We start from the raw sequence: 16,044 nt of genomic DNA, 5'->3' as shown, positions 1-16,044 counted from the left end.
CTATCTATCTATCTATCTATCTATCTATCTATCTATCTATCTATCTATCTGTCTGTCTGTCTGTCTGTCTGTCTGTCTCATATAATACATCCATGGTCTGTCTGTCTGTCTATCTATCTATCTATCTATCTATCTATCTATCTATCTATCTATCTATCTATCTATCTATCTATCTATCTATCTATCTATCTATCTATCTATCTATCTATCTTTTTTTATAAACTTTATTTACACAGAAGTAGTGTACAAGGCGCTCGAGGTAATGCACTTTGGGAAAATAACAAAACAAAGAAAATAATGACAATAGTGCATGAATCAAATAAAGAGAGCAACAGAGTGAAAATAAATAAATTAAAATAAATCAAATTCATTACATAAGGCTAAAGTTTTTAAAGCTTTGGAGTTTTTGCAAAAATTAAGTGTGTCCAGATATGATTTACAGTAAGAGATGAAGATAAAAAAGTTGGGTTTTTGTTTTGTAAATTTGCTGGTATGTATATGGAATTTTGCTAATAGAATAAAAAGGTTGATAATAAATAATTTATTTGTGGGTATTTTCTTATCAAAAAGACCAAATAAAATAAATTCATCAGTCAGAGGACTGGGTCTCCTCTGACCTATGGCAATGTGGGTCAGGACTGGGTCTGACCATCACTGCTATAGTTCAGGACTAGGTCTGACCCACACTGCTATAGCTCAGGACTGGGCTTCCTCTGACCATCATTGCTATAGATCAGGCCCAGTCCTGACCCACACTGCCATAGGTCAGAGGAGACCCAGTCCTCTGACCTATGGTAGTGTGGGTCAGGACTGGGCCTGACCATCACTGCTATAGTTCAGGACACTGCCATAGGTCGGAGGACTGGGTCTCCTCCGGCCTGTCTCCTCTAAACCTGCCATGCGTCTCACTTGTTTGTATCTTTGTTACGTATCTTATTTTTATATTTAAAATTTAATATTTAGGTTGCTTGTCTTACTATTATATTTAATTTATTTATATTTCATCTTATTGTTATTTAGGTTGCTTGTCTTACTATTATTATTACTTCTATTTTATTTATTTATATTTCATCTTATTGTTATTTAGGTTGGTAATCTTAGCCTACTGTTATTATTTATCTTGTGTTGTTGTTGTTGTTGTGCTTCTTGCTATATTAAAAAAAGTATGAAAGTGATTTCTGTGACTTGATTTCTTCATTATCTTTCTATTATCAGTATTATTTGGTTAGTTGACTTAAATCAAAATCTACAGCTTTTAATACCTGCACAAACTTACACTATTGTAACAATAATCACCATAGAATAGAGAATACTTCATTCATCCCTAGCAGGGAAATTCAAATTAGTCCAGTCGCTCACACAACAATGACACAAAAAAGATGAACACAAAAAACATTTTAACAAGTGTTGCAGCAGGAACAAATTACCTCTTAAATCTTTCAGTTCTGCAGGTCAGGGAGATGAGCCTTTTACTGCGGCTGCTCCTCTGACCTGTGAGGGTTTTGTGTAGGGGGTGTTACTGTAATGTATATATGTCATATACACTTAACATCATCTGTCACATACATTCCTTAGATTGACTATAGATTTTATAAGCCTGTTTCACATTTCCTCACATCTTTGTGTGTTGATATGAATGTAAAATACAGAAATACATTTTAAGTGACCTTTACATATAACAATGCAATAAAAGTTGATTCAATTGCATTGTGGTGTGTCTTATTTTCACAACAGTTTAAAGAATTAATAGCTACATGGTGTGGCACCCTGATCATTTTAATCAGTTTATTTGTGTAGACAGACACACCTGATTCAGGCTGGACTAAAATAACCACCTTACGCCAGTAGATGGCGTACGGTAGCAACGGGTGGTTGCTGCGGGCCCCCGTTGTAGTGGCAAGTGTCAGCTGAGAGAAAGTCCAGCCGCAACAGTTGTAGCCTAGTAGTTTCGGATTGAGCTTCAGTGTTGTGTATGTTGTAGCCGAAAAGTAGGCTATAACATAACGTTACAGCCGCAGTGTTGTGAATGAATCATGTCGGGACAACCAGGCTTCATGAACCCGCTCCACAGACCCCGGTGCCCGGCCGCCGGTGGCTCACACACCGGGGAAGGCGATCCGGGCAGTGAGGGTGTGTGAGCCCGTCGCCGCCGCCGCTGGGGGCGGCCAGGCGGGGAAGGCGAAGCTCACTGATTGCCGTAGCAGTAGCGGCAGCGGCCAGGCTCACACACCCAGGGAAGGCCATCCTGGCAGTTAAGAGGAGAAACTTTCTGCTTAAGTTGTTGTTAAGTTTAGGAGCAGCGGAGCGGCTCGCGGTTGCAGCTCTGTTCACTTCACACAATGGAGTTTGTTTTCTTCCAGTAGACGTAAACACGTGTACCCTCTGTCCAATCAGAACGCTTTCCGACCTCCAGATGTTGAGCGGAATTAAATAAAGGCGATTTAACGTGTTTTTTTTTTTTATTACATGATATATCAAGGGCTCCGTAACTGAAAGTGTTGAGCAGATGTATTATATTAACGGGTTGTGCAGCTGCAGAATCATTATTCCAGCCAGGGTAGTTCACCCTCCGAAGCTGAAGGTGGCGCTAATGCGCATAATACACTGATTGCTTACCGCTCTTTGGAAAACAACATAAGAAGAAGGTGAACCGGAGGTGAACCAAGGCAAGCAGTCAGCAGCAACAGCAAACACAGCACGGAGGAAGCGGAGGACTGCAGCTAGCATCACCGAACTTGCTGTAAGTTTTGAATGTTAATATTAGTATATTGTTAACATACTTGGGTATGCATGTCTGTGTTTTTTTTATGTGCTCTGCCGCTCTCCGGAAGGAAACGTTGTGCTAGCATAGCAGGGCTGCAGAAGAGGTAATGTTAGCTACGGTAACTTAACTGTCTGCAGTGAGAGATAATGAGAGTGCAACCTCTTTTTTTGTTAGGAGCTTTTCTGGTTGTCGACGCAACAGTCTTGACATGCTTTTGTTTATTTCGGTCATTATGCTGTAGAAAAGCGGTTCAACTACCGGGAGACTTTCCTCTTTCAAATAGCCTACACCCTACACTACGTTATTCACAGTTAGTAGAGCACGGCGCAGGCACACTGCAAGTCGCTCCAGGGTGAAACTGTCTTCAGCCGTCGACTTCCGGGCTGCGCAGCCTGGGACGCTGGCGCTTGTGCAGCCCATAGTCAGTGCATAGTGAAGTCGACGGCTGAAGGCAGTTTCACCCTGGAGCCTGCAAGTCTGACTGTGTGCGTCTCCTGTGTCTTCTAGGGGCGCTTGTTTTATATTCTGTGTGAGCACTGACACACGGAGATTACTGTTAACACAGTACATAGAAAGAGTAGACGCCGCATCGAACGCTGGGGCGCGGGAAACCCGTATGCAGGGACATGGGCGCCGCCATTAGCCCAGATCCATACCGGAAGTCACGACCGGAAGTTGCTCTTCTTCGTGTATATTATTTCTATGTAGATAAAAAAATAACTCAGTAACTCAATGGTCCATAATAAAATATTGTTTTCCAGCGGATATCTTAGTTACAACATGATTGAGCTATAAAATATTTTTTTACATGGATCGTTTATCAAGTTATTGAGTTATTTAAAAAACGCTGCTAACGGCTAACGGCTAGCGCCGAACGGCTAACGGCTAAAGCAGAACTATGCAAGTCGGCCGGAAATAGCTCGCTCCTTCGTTGGTTTCTCTTTTTTCCCTCTCCGGATCTCCCCCACAGTTCTGGGAGGCACATGTCACTGTCGTAAAAAAAAAAAAAAAAAACTCGCCGCTGCCACCTCCTCCACCCCCCCCCTACACGTGCTTGTGTTTACTGCTGTTTGCTAAGCCCTGCTAACACGGAGCTAATGCTAACACGGAGCTAACGCTAACACCGAGCTAACGCTATGCTAACACGGAGCTAACGCTAATACAGCCACACACAGGCACAAAGACACAGACATACACACACAGGAATAAAGGTTCCAAAACGCGAAGGTGTGTGTGTCATGATGTATTATCTTATAAAAGACCCATGGTGTGTGTATCTGTGTTAGCATTAGCTCCCCGTTAGCCACAAGCTGAACTTCATCAGTAAACATTTCATGTTTCCATGGTTTCCTCCGACTTTCCGAACTCAAACCAATCACGATTCGTGACATGCATGACGTCATATGCGTTCTTATCTCGTACTGCCGTAAGGCAGTTTCTCGCGATACTTCTATCCATTGACGAGATTTGTAACACCGAGACGGACGACTGATCTTGCAAGTGCGGTTTTCAGCCAGTGGGGGGGGGTGAGCGCATTGGCCTAGACCCCATTCACTTCATAACAGGTCACTCAACCATCACAGTAGGTGCGTTCGAGATGAGCCAGGCGTGCGCAGAATCGATCGCCGGTGACCAGCGCACAATGCATGCCGGTTAGATTTGTGTCCGACTTGATCCCGACTTGCTCTGACGTCATGCACGCGCCTGCAACGATAACCTCACGAGATCAAGGCGGCCGCAGTTTTTAGAGCCAGGCGCCGCAGTTGCTCTCCACCGACTGCTACCGCCTGCAAGCCTCAGGGCATGATGGGAAACGCACCGGATCATGAGCTGATTGGCTCTTAGTTAGGACTGCAAACACTACGTGTTGTTGTATAATGCTAGATTATATGAATTTCATGTTGTAGGCCTATACTGCTTAAAAAAATATTCACACTGAATCAAACTTATATCCTGAGAAATATATTGGTTATTTATTGGACAATTGCAGTACAGCATAAGAAATATATACTTTGGTGACTTCCTGTTTGTATTGACGGCGGCTGGAAACTGTCCGACTTGACTGCAGCTTTCTGTCACCACCCCCTGCTGCTGCCGCCTGCTCTCGCCGACCGTCCAGGCGAGGCGCAGTTCATCTCGAACGAGCCTAGTGACTCTGAGCCACAATAATTACAGCCCAAATCCTGCATTGTTCTGCTTTAAGTTATTGAGTTATTTAAAAAAACGCTGCTAACGGCTAACGGCTAGTGCCGCTCCTGCTGACAGCAGACCAGGAGAGAGAGAGAAAAAAAAAATGAAATGTCGTTGGTGGGTGCTTTGGTTAGGGTTAGGCAATGAAGAAAGGAGTTGGCTAAGTTTAGTAAAAAGAGCAGGTAGAGGCTAGACAGGCCAGAGGACAGGCCAGAGAGAGAGGGGGTTCTTAGAATAACATAACTGCAAAAAAGAGCAATGAGAATTATTCACAGGGTTGATTATGGGGCACACACCAATGACTTATTTTGGAAATCTAAAACTCTAAAATTGTTTGATTTGGTGGAGCATAAAACAGTCCAAGTATTATATAAACAGGGGTGCAAACTTGTCACCTTTCGGCGAAATTCGCCGTTTTGGATCCCAAATTGGTCATTTGTGTGATTCGTGTAAATCCGCAATAAAAAAAAATTTGAGAGGGGGGGGGGGGGGGGGGGGTTTACCGAGCCGAGCCGAGCCAATGCACCTGTCTCTTTAAGGCGCATGCACCTTATCTGGATGACAACAAGTGGTGGCAGCGCTCCTCTTCTGTCCAGCAATACACACCTGAAGCTTCACTTTTCATACAGACTAACTAACTAACGCGACTTTTTGAGCATGGCGAGTGAAAGAGTCGGAGCTAGAAGATGCGCCAGCAGCGTTGTATAGGTGCTGTATGGGACCGCGTGTGTGTGATCGAGATCGCGGCCAATTAGCGATTAGCGCGTTTAGCATTAGCTCCAGCGCGACCTGAGCAGCAACAGGAGGAGCAGGAGGTGGACTGACTGTGGCAGGACACCTCTGCCTCTGTTTCACTTTATGTTGCTGGTAAATAATGGAGTTGTAAAAGTAGTAGGCTAAAGTTAAATTATTTTGTATGCACTAATTAAAGGGGCAGAGCTTTAAGAGACATTTTAGCTTTTATATTTTATAAGATATATTTTTTGTAAGAACCACAATTAATAAATATAGGTTATATATTTCAGTGAATATCTAATTGTTCTTAGCATTTGTTAGATAACTTTCTTTGCCCAACAAATTAAAACATGTTGGAACTATCAATGATCCTCCCTTGCAGCCAGAATCTCACCTACTTTTAACCTCAGACTGTCACAATGATGTATCAGATGTCAGACTGCCTCATTCTTTCAGTTTTAACCTGAATATACAAGACATGATTGATTTTCCCAACGATCAAAATATACGAAACCGAACCGAAAACCATGACCACAAAACCGTGAACCAAACCGTTTGCTTGAACATCATAATAATACATATTGCCACTTAATATGTTTTATGTAGCTTATGGCATTTTTAAGCTTCATGTGTGTTATTGGACAGAAAGAGCAGCGCTGCCTCAGAGCATAGCCTACGTACAGAAAACACATTTACATCAATAAATAAATGTTTCACAATGAACCAATCAGTCTGTATTCAATTTTATTTAGTTTGAAGGCAAGGTTTGCAAGGTTCATCTGATGGACATCAAGGGACAGATTCTCTAAGTTTTGCACAGCTTTTGCTCATGCTAAACCTGCATAGGCTGAAGACCCCCTTCACATGTTTCAAAACCAAACACAGAGAGACAGATTGTGCAGGTTTTACAGGAGCAAAAGCTGTGCAAACCTGAGTAAATCTGGACCCTAGTCTCATGTTAAAATTGACTGTAAATTCACCTTTAAAGTTGGTTTAAAAAAAAATTTCCCCGGGGGAGCATGCCCCAGGACCCCCCTAGGGGGTCGGTATCTTGTCACCTTTTTTACCCCTGATGAGTTTGCACCCCTGATAAAGCAAGGAACTATCTGCTACCAAGAAACATTCAGAGAATGTTTCACGAAAGAGAGCAAGGTTATGATTTAAGAGAGAAATCAAATCTAAAGGTTGGTAGAGCTCGCACAACAAAGAAAAGTTTCTGTATCACCATTTGTGGAGTAAAACTGTGGAATAATCTGAGTACTGAAATCAAAAACATTTCGAGTGTAATCATGTTTAAAAAGAGACATAAAGAAATGATTCTCCAGAGGTACATTGAATAATTCACACAAGGTGTTTGCTTACTTACTATATGGATTAAAATGTGTAATGTGTAAAATGTTTAATTAGAACATATAGTTAAAATTATAGGGGTAGGATTAGATAAGTTTATACTTCTTCCTACTCCTTTTCGCTCATGTAAACTGCGTTGCTTATGAGATGTTGTGTATACATTTTTTCTGTTCACTTATTATATTATTATTTTATCTTATTTATTTTATTTTTTTTTACACTGTCGTTTACATGATCGAAATAAAGAAATCAATCAATCAATCAATCAATCAATAATATACACGAAGAAGAGCAACTTCCGGTCGTGACTTCCGGTATGGATCAGCTGGGCTAATGGCGGCGCCCATGTCCCTGCACACAGGTCCCTCTCGGGAAATGCGGCCGCCATCTTGGACCGGTCCATCAGTCAGAGACTTTCTAATATGAGGAGACAGACCACTCTGCCCGTTTTGAATGGGGAAAGCTGCGACGCCAAAGATGGCGCATGTCCCGCCCCTTTTCACCAGCAGCCAATCACCTGCGTTGCCAGAGCTGAACTAGGCCAATCATGTTGTTGCACCAGCGCATGCGCACAAGTAGATATACGACAGACAAACCGACCTGGTGGCAACAACAACACGGCTTTAGCACAAGGGGGCAGTTGTCGGAAGTGAAGCTTACTTCCGCGTTCAAAAAACTGCAATCCCCTCGGATTCCTATGGGGGCTGGTGTCAGAAGGGAGCATTCCCCATAGACCCCCATGTTAAAATCGCCGACTTTACATCCTCAGTAAACATGTTAAAAGCCTGGTGTCAGAACGTTTTTTCGTCTCAATCGATAGTTTCTACCCCCGCAGACACTCTGAGGGGGGTGAATTTTTTTTTAACTCTACCGTTTTACTGTTATAAGATTAAAACTCTGGCCAATTAGGGCGCGGAAACCTTGAGTGACAGGTCCGAGCAGCTCCGTGGACAGCTGCTTCGAGGCCAGTGGGCGGGTTCTCGGCCGGCCAATCCAACATGGCGCTGTTCAGGCCGCCATATTTGAGTCACAAAAACAACTCCCCAAAACCAATGGGTGACGTCACGGACGCTACGTCCATTCTTTTTACAGTCTATGCTTTAGCACCGTGTGTACTGTATGTGGTCAGGTTGAACATTTACTCTAAGGTTTTCGGAAAAGTGCAGAGCCACCGGCGACCGGGAGCGGCTCCTCATCCTGGAGGAAAGCTGTTACATTTACCCGTGGAGTTTTAGAGGTTTACTGCCGGCTTGTTAATTTGGCAGCCACATTGGTTGGTTGGTTGAAAAGTGAAGCTTCAGGTGTGTGCTGCCGAACGAAAGCGCTACTTCGGGGCTACGTATACAGAATTCACCACATTCACATCAATAAGTGTTTTACAATGAACCGATCAGTCCACCTTTTCTTTAATTTAATTTTTGAATGTATAGTTTTGTTCGTTTCATTTTAAAACCTAAACATTCAAACTGGGCCCCCTCCCCTGGGGGCGTTAGCCTCCTGTCCAGCATAGCAGCAGCAGCAGCAGCAGCAGCAGCAGCAGCAGCAGCCCACTCCAAAGAAAAAAAACAACAACACAGTCCGGATGAAGCACTGGAGCCGTGGACCGATAGACACCGTCACCATTAATAACGAGAGCCTCTATTGTTTTATTGTACCGAGTACGAGAGGCTTGTTGTGAGCTGTTAGCGGCGGATGCTAACTGAAGCTAGCGGCGGATGCTAACCGCTAGTCGAAGTTAGCATCGAGCTAGCTCAGCACAACGAACGCCCCTCATACTTGTTACCGATCGAGGCTTTAGTTGTCAGTGATGGTCGGTAATCAGTCCGTGGCTCCAGCGGTTCACTCGGACTGTATTTATTTATTTTAACTGACTGCTGCTGCTGAGACGACATGCTAGCACTAATACATCCATGCTAGCACTCGATAGAGTAGATAGGACTCGAGACAGCTAACGTTAGTGGGGATCGTGGGAGGGGGGGATCAGACACAGTCACCACACACACAACTAGGAGCCCATAGGTGATGATTAAGACGGATTTCATGTAAGTCTAGCGTTTATTTTTGAGCAAAAATCTCCAGACTCATGCCGATATGTCTCCAGGTAGAGCAGTGCAGACCGGTGTAGGTATGTTCGGGCTGCTGCTAGATCACGGACACAGCCGTACAGTGACGGTGGTGTCGTAAATCCATGCGCATGCGCAGTTGAGTACTCCCTGTGGAAAAATTAGCGATTTAAATGTCATTCTGCGGTAAAGTCTATGTTTTTTTGGTTTTTATTTGTATCTTATTTCACTGGCTAGCACGTCTATATGTTTTTTCCGCCCTGCTATCACGTTAAAGGGTGGATTTGACCACCCCTCCATTCATTTAGATAGGGGTCTGGTCTCTTCGTCGCCAAGATGGCCGCCGAGTGGCATGACTTGCCTAGAAGGACTTTGATTCAGTTGAGCAGCAGAAGTAACAGGGTGCCAGAGCACTGTGCAGCATATTATTTGTGTTCTAATCAGCAGACCATCGAAAACAGCTGGCTCTGTCCGAGATAGTAAAACAGGCAACATCACTGACCAAAACTACGTTTAAAACTACGACGCTGAAGTTCGAGCTTCCGATTCGAGGAAATTAACGTATCCTGCAGTGCGACTGTTTATACATTGTCTGTCTGTTTTTTGTGACACTTCTTGATGTAAAAAATGTTTAGACATTTTAGGTATGACATTAACTTGACACTTCAAATGAGACATTAGACTATCATTTAAACTAAAATGTTTTCACTTAAATTGGGGTGGTATATTAAAATTGGCTGAAAAGCAGACTTGGTGGGCTTAAGAGGTACACTTACCCCTGCCTGTAAATGTTGATATTAGCTCCTTCATGTCACACATGCATGCAGAGAAACATTTATTTGTTAATTTTGAGGGCAACTGCGTGTCTTTCTGCAAAGGTTTCACAGTTAGTGTGTGATGAGTAGCGGCGAGTTCCTGGGGTGACGTCACAGCGCCCATTCCCTATTGAATTACTTTTCACAAATAAGATTGAACATTGGTTGTATTTTGTGAATCAAATATTTATTTATTCTCTCTCTCGCTCTGGTTTAAATATATTTTCATTTTGGTCACCTTGGTGTCTCGCACTCTGTGTTTCCACAGATCCACTGGAGCTTCATCTCTCTGCACCAGCCGCCCCCTTCTGCTGTTAGACGGCCTGGCCTCCCTTCCCATGGACCAGTGTGCCACCCAGTCCTCCCCATTGAGCTGGCCAGCTCTCCCTGCCTGGGATTCAGGTTTAAAAGGTGTGTTCGGTTGTGTTTTTGGACTGTGGAAGTTTCCACTTAGGATACAGAGCTAGCTGTTAGTATTTCACTGCATTTGTATGTGACACAGAGATCTTGTGGCGATGGGTTGAGATGAGACTGTCAAAGTGGCGAAAGGGTTTAAAAGTTGCGTTTGGTTGTGGAAGTTTCCACATGGAGATGTTGCCCGTCAGGCACCCCGTTCCCCTGTGCCAATCCCGTGGGGGGTTGATCACGTGCAGTGATGTGGTTCATGTCACTCTCTGTTCGGACCCGGGGCTACAACAGAGGCGACTGCACTTACAGCTGGACTGGTCTTCCTCCAGCAGGTTCCGGCAGTACGAGATCTCTGTCAAAGTGGCGAAAGGGTTTAAAAGTTGCGTTTGGTTGTGGAAGTTTCCACATGGAGATGTTGCCTGTCAGGCACCCCGTTCCCCTGTGCCAATCCCGTGGGGGTTGATCACGTGCAGTGATGTGGTGCATGTCACTCTCTGTTCGGACCCAGGGCTACAACAGAGGCGACTGCACTTACAGCTGGACTGGTCTTCCTCCAGCAGGTTCGGGCAGTACGAGATCTCTGTCAAAGTGGCGAAAGGGTTTAAAAGTTGCGTTTGGTTGTGGAAGTTTCCACATGGAGATGTTGCCCGTCAGGCACCCCGTTCCCCTGTGCCAATCCCGTGGGGGGTTGATCACGTGCAGTGATGTGGTGCATGTCACTCTCTGTTCGGACCCGGGGCTACAACAGAGGCGACTGCACTTACAGCTGGACTGGTCTTCCTCCAGCAGGTTCGGGCAGTACGAGATCTCTGTCAAAGTGGCGAAAGGGTTTAAAAGTTGCGTTTGGTTGTGGAAGTTTCCACATGGAGATGTTGCCCGTCAGGCACCCCGTTCCCCTGTACCGATCCCGTGGGGGGTTGATCACGTGCAGTGATGTGGTGCATGTCACTCTCTGTTCGGACCCGGGGCTACAACAGAGGCGACTGCACTTACAGCTGGACTGGTCTTCCTCCAGCAGGTTCGGGCAGTACGAGATCTCTGTCAAAGTGGCGAAAGGGTTTAAAAGTTGCGTTTGGTTGTGGAAGTTTCCACATGGAGATGTTGCCCGTCAGGCACCCCGTTCCCCTGTACCGATCCCGTGGGGGGTTGATCACGTGCAGTGATGTGGTGCATGTCACTCTCTGTTCGGACCCGGGGCTACAACAGAGGCGACTGCACTTACAGCTGGACTGGTCTTCCTCCAGCAGGTTCGGGCAGTACGAGATCTCTGTCAAAGTGGCGAAAGGGTTTAAAAGTTGCGTTTGGTTGTGGAAGTTTCCACATGGAGATGTTGCCCGTCAGGCACCCCGTTCCCCTGTACCGATCCCGTGGGGGGTTGATCACGTGCAGTGATGTGGTGCATGTCACTCTCTGTTCGGACCCGGGGCTACAACAGAGGCGACTGCACTTACAGCTGGACTGGTCTTCCTCCAGCAGGTTCGGGCAGTACGAGATCTCTGTCAAAGTGGCGAAAGGGTTTAAAAGTTGCGTTTGGTTGTGGAAGTTTCCACATGGAGATGTTGCCCGTCAGGCACCCCGTTCCCCTGTACCGATCCCGTGGGGGGTTGATCACGTGCAGTGATGTGGTGCATGTCACTCTCTGTTCGGACCCGGGGCCACAACAGAGGCGACTGCACTTACAGCTGGACTGGTCTTCCTCCAGCAGGTTCGGGCAGTACGAGATCTCTGTCAAAGTGGCGAAAGGGTTTAAAAGTTGCGTTTGGTTGTGGAAGTTTCCACATGGAGATGTTGCCCGTCAGGCACCCCGTTCCCCTGTGCCGATCCCGTGGGGGGTTGATCACGTGCAGTGATGTGGTGCATGTCACTCTCTGTTCGGACCCGGGGCCACAACAGAGGCGACTGCACTTACAGCTGGACTGGTCTTCCTCCAGCAGGTTCGGGCAGTACGAGATCTCTGTCAAAGTGGCGAAAGGGTTTAAAAGTTGCGTTTGGTTGTGGAAGTTTCCACATGGAGATGTTGCCCGTCAGGCACCCCGTTCCCCTGTACCGATCCCGTGGGGGGTTGATCACGTGCAGTGATGTGGTGCATGTCACTCTCTGTTCGGACCCGGGGCCACAACAGAGGCGACTGCACTTACAGCTGGACTGGTCTTCCTCCAGCAGGTTCGGGCAGTACGAGATCTCTGTCAAAGTGGCGAAAGGGTTTAAAAGTTGCGTTTGGTTGTGGAAGTTTCCACATGGAGATGTTGCCCGTCAGGCACCCCGTTCCCCTGTACCGATCCCGTGGGGGGTTGATCACGTGCAGTGATGTGGTGCATGTCACTCTCTGTTCGGACCCGGGGCTACAACAGAGGCGACTGCACTTACAGCTGGACTGGTCTTCCTCCAGCAGGTTCGGGCAGTACGAGATCTCTGTCAAAGTGGCGAAAGGGTTTAAAAGTTGCGTTTGGTTGTGGAAGTTTCCACATGGAGATGTTGCCCGTCAGGCACCCCGTTCCCCTGTACCGATCCCGTGGGGGGTTGATCACGTGCAGTGATGTGGTGCATGTCACTCTCTGTTCGGACCCGGGGCTACAACAGAGGCGACTGCACTTACAGCTGGACTGGTCTTCCTCCAGCAGGTTCGGGCAGTACGAGATCTCTGTCAAAGTGGCGAAAGGGTTTAAAAGTTGCGTTTGGTTGTGGAAGTTTCCACATGGAGATGTTGCCCGTCAGGCACCCCGTTCCCCTGTACCGATCCCGTGGGGGGTTGATCACGTGCAGTGATGTGGTGCATGTCACTCTCTGTTCGGACCCGGGGCCACAACAGAGGCGACTGCACTTACAGCTGGACTGGTCTTCCTCCAGCAGGTTCGGGCAGTACGAGATCTCTGTCAAAGTGGCGAAAGGTTTTAAAAGTTGCGTTTGGTTGTGGAAGTTTCCACATGGAGATGTTGCCCGTCAGGCACCCCGTTCCCCTGTGCCAATCCCGTGGGGGGTTGATCACGTGCAGTGATGTGGTGCATGTCACTCTCTGTTCGGACCCGGGGCCACAACAGAGGCGACTGCACTTACAGCTGGACTGGTCTTCCTCCAGCAGGTTCGGGCAGTACGAGATCTCTGTCAAAGTGGCGAAAGGGTTTAAAAGTTGCGTTTGGTTGTGGAAGTTTCCACATGGAGATGTTGCCCGTCAGGCACCCCGTTCCCCTGTACCAATCCCGTGGGGGGTTGATCACGTGCAGTGATGTGGTGCATGTCACTCTCTGTTCGGACCCGGGGCTACAACAGAGGCGACTGCACTTACAGCTGGACTGGTCTTCCTCCAGCAGGTTCGGGCAGTACGAGATCTCTGTCAAAGTGGCGAAAGGGTTTAAAAGTTGCGTTTGGTTGTGGAAGTTTCCACATGGAGATGTTGCCCGTCAGGCACCCCGTTCCCCTGTACCGATCCCGTGGGGGGTTGATCACGTGCAGTGATGTGGTGCATGTCACTCTCTGTTCGGACCCGGGGCTACAACAGAGGCGACTGCACTTACAGCTGGACTGGTCTTCCTCCAGCAGGTTCGGGCAGTACGAGATCTCTGTCAAAGTGGCGAAAGGGTTTAAAAGTTGCGTTTGGTTGTGGAAGTTTCCACATGGAGATGTTGCCCGTCAGGCACCCCGTTCCCCTGTGCCGATCCCGTGGGGGGTTGATCACGTGCAGTGATGTGGTGCATGTCACTCTCTGTTCGGACCCGGGGCTACAACAGAGGCGACTGCACTTACAGCTGGACTGGTCTTCCTCCAGCAGGTTCGGGCAGTACGAGATCTCTGTCAAAGTGGCGAAAGGGTTTAAAAGTTGCGTTTGGTTGTGGAAGTTTCCACATGGAGATGTTGCCCGTCAGGCACCCCGTTCCCCTGTGCCAATCCCGTGGGGGGTTGATCACGTGCAGTGATGTGGTGCATGTCACTCTCTGTTCGGACCCGGGGCCACAACAGAGGCGACTGCACTTACAGCTGGACTGGTCTTCCTCCAGCAGGTTCGGGCAGTACGAGATCTCTGTCAAAGTGGCGAAAGGTTTTAAAAGTTGCGTTTGGTTGTCGAAGTTTCCACATGGAGATGTTGCCCGTCAGGCACCCCGTTCCCCTGTACCAAACCCGTCCAGTCTCATCTCAACCCATCGCCAGCACTCAGCGGCCCTGTGAGCTCATAGCTCTCTCTTCTCTGTACATTTTTGAACTGTCAGTTTCTGTTGTACGTTGTAGTTTGGCCTTGGTGTCTCGCACTTTTTCTCTGTTCCCACAGATCCACCGGAGCTCCATCTCTCTGCACCAGCCGCTGCCTACATCGCCCCCCCCCCCCCTTCCTGGCCCCCCTTCCCATGGACCAGTGTGACTCTTGCTACATTCTGTGTCATAAACTGTAAATTTTTTGTCTTGTCTGTAACAACATCTATTGCACGACTGCCCGTCCTGGGTGAGGGATCCCTCCTCTGTTGCTCACCCTGAGGTTTCTCCGCTTTTTCCCTGTTAAATGGGTTTTCTATGGAGTTTTTCCTCAGTCGATGTGAGGGTCTAAGGGCAGAGGATGTTGTTAGGATGCCATGTAAAGCCCTTTGAGATAAACTGTTTGTAATAAATGGGCTATACAAATAACATTGCCTTGCCAATTGCCTTACTCTGTCTAGAACTCACTAGACTGTCTAGAACTTAGGATACAGAGCCGGCTGAACATTTCACTGCATTACATGTAGGCTATGTGACACAGTCTCAGCTCAACTCACAGCCAGCACTCAGTGGCCCAGTGAGCACAGACTTTGCAGAGTAATCAATCAGAATACGAGTCACTAGTTAGCGACTAGCGAATATTATTATTATATAGTAAATCCGATTTACTAAATAATCGCAGTTGAAGCCTACTGCCTCCCCCTCACATTATGGCTGCAGCATGTACATCAACGCTTCACGGCAGTGCCAAGTGCTCACAGAACAGCAGGAAGTCCAGTATGGATTTGTTAACCCTTTTGCGGTATTGGCGCCAAAAACGACCACTAGGGGTCACTTTTTCCTCTTAATTTGACCATAACTTTCACTATATTGCAGCAAATGGCATGATTTTTGCTGACAAACCTTATTTTTACATACAATTTGAAAATATGATTTCGAAATTTTCAAAAGGTCAATATTACACTGTCGGCAAATTTACTACCCTTTAGCGGTATTAGGGTCGTTTTTGGCAACTAATTTTGACTGCTGTAAAAATATATCAGATAAATATTTTTTTCAAATTTTTTTGCATAAATCTGTTAATCAACTTCAGTCTTGATCAAAACTACTAAACAAAATTTTTTAATTCAAAATTTTAACCCTTTGAATGCCAATTGAAAAAACCAAGTCACTGATATGGGAAAAAATACACACAAAATGAGCTATTTTCAATATAAAAAGTGATTGGACAAAGAAAATTTTTTTCATGCTATCACAGTCTTGGATATGTCAAAGATTAGTAACATAATTGGTTTTGATGCCTATTTAGTTTTTGTGCAGCAACAGATTTTCAAAAAAACTTCCTTTAGCGGTATTAGGGTCGTTTTTGGCAACAAATTTGAGAGGGACCTGTGTGCAGGGACATGGGCGCCGCCATTAGCCCAGCTGATCCATACCGGAAGTCACGACCGGAAGTTGCTCTTCTTCGTGTATATTATTTCTATGTTATTCTAAGAACCTCCTCTCTCTCTGGCCTGTCTAGCCTCTATCTGCTCTT

This window comes from Trachurus japonicus, chromosome 2 (assembly GCF_045865225.1).
Source record: "Trachurus japonicus isolate A0001 chromosome 2, Traja_1.0".
Lineage (NCBI taxonomy): Eukaryota > Metazoa > Chordata > Actinopteri > Carangiformes > Carangidae > Trachurus > Trachurus japonicus.
The sequence above is the reverse complement of the archived record's forward strand: the minus strand, read 5'-3'. Positions refer to the sequence as shown.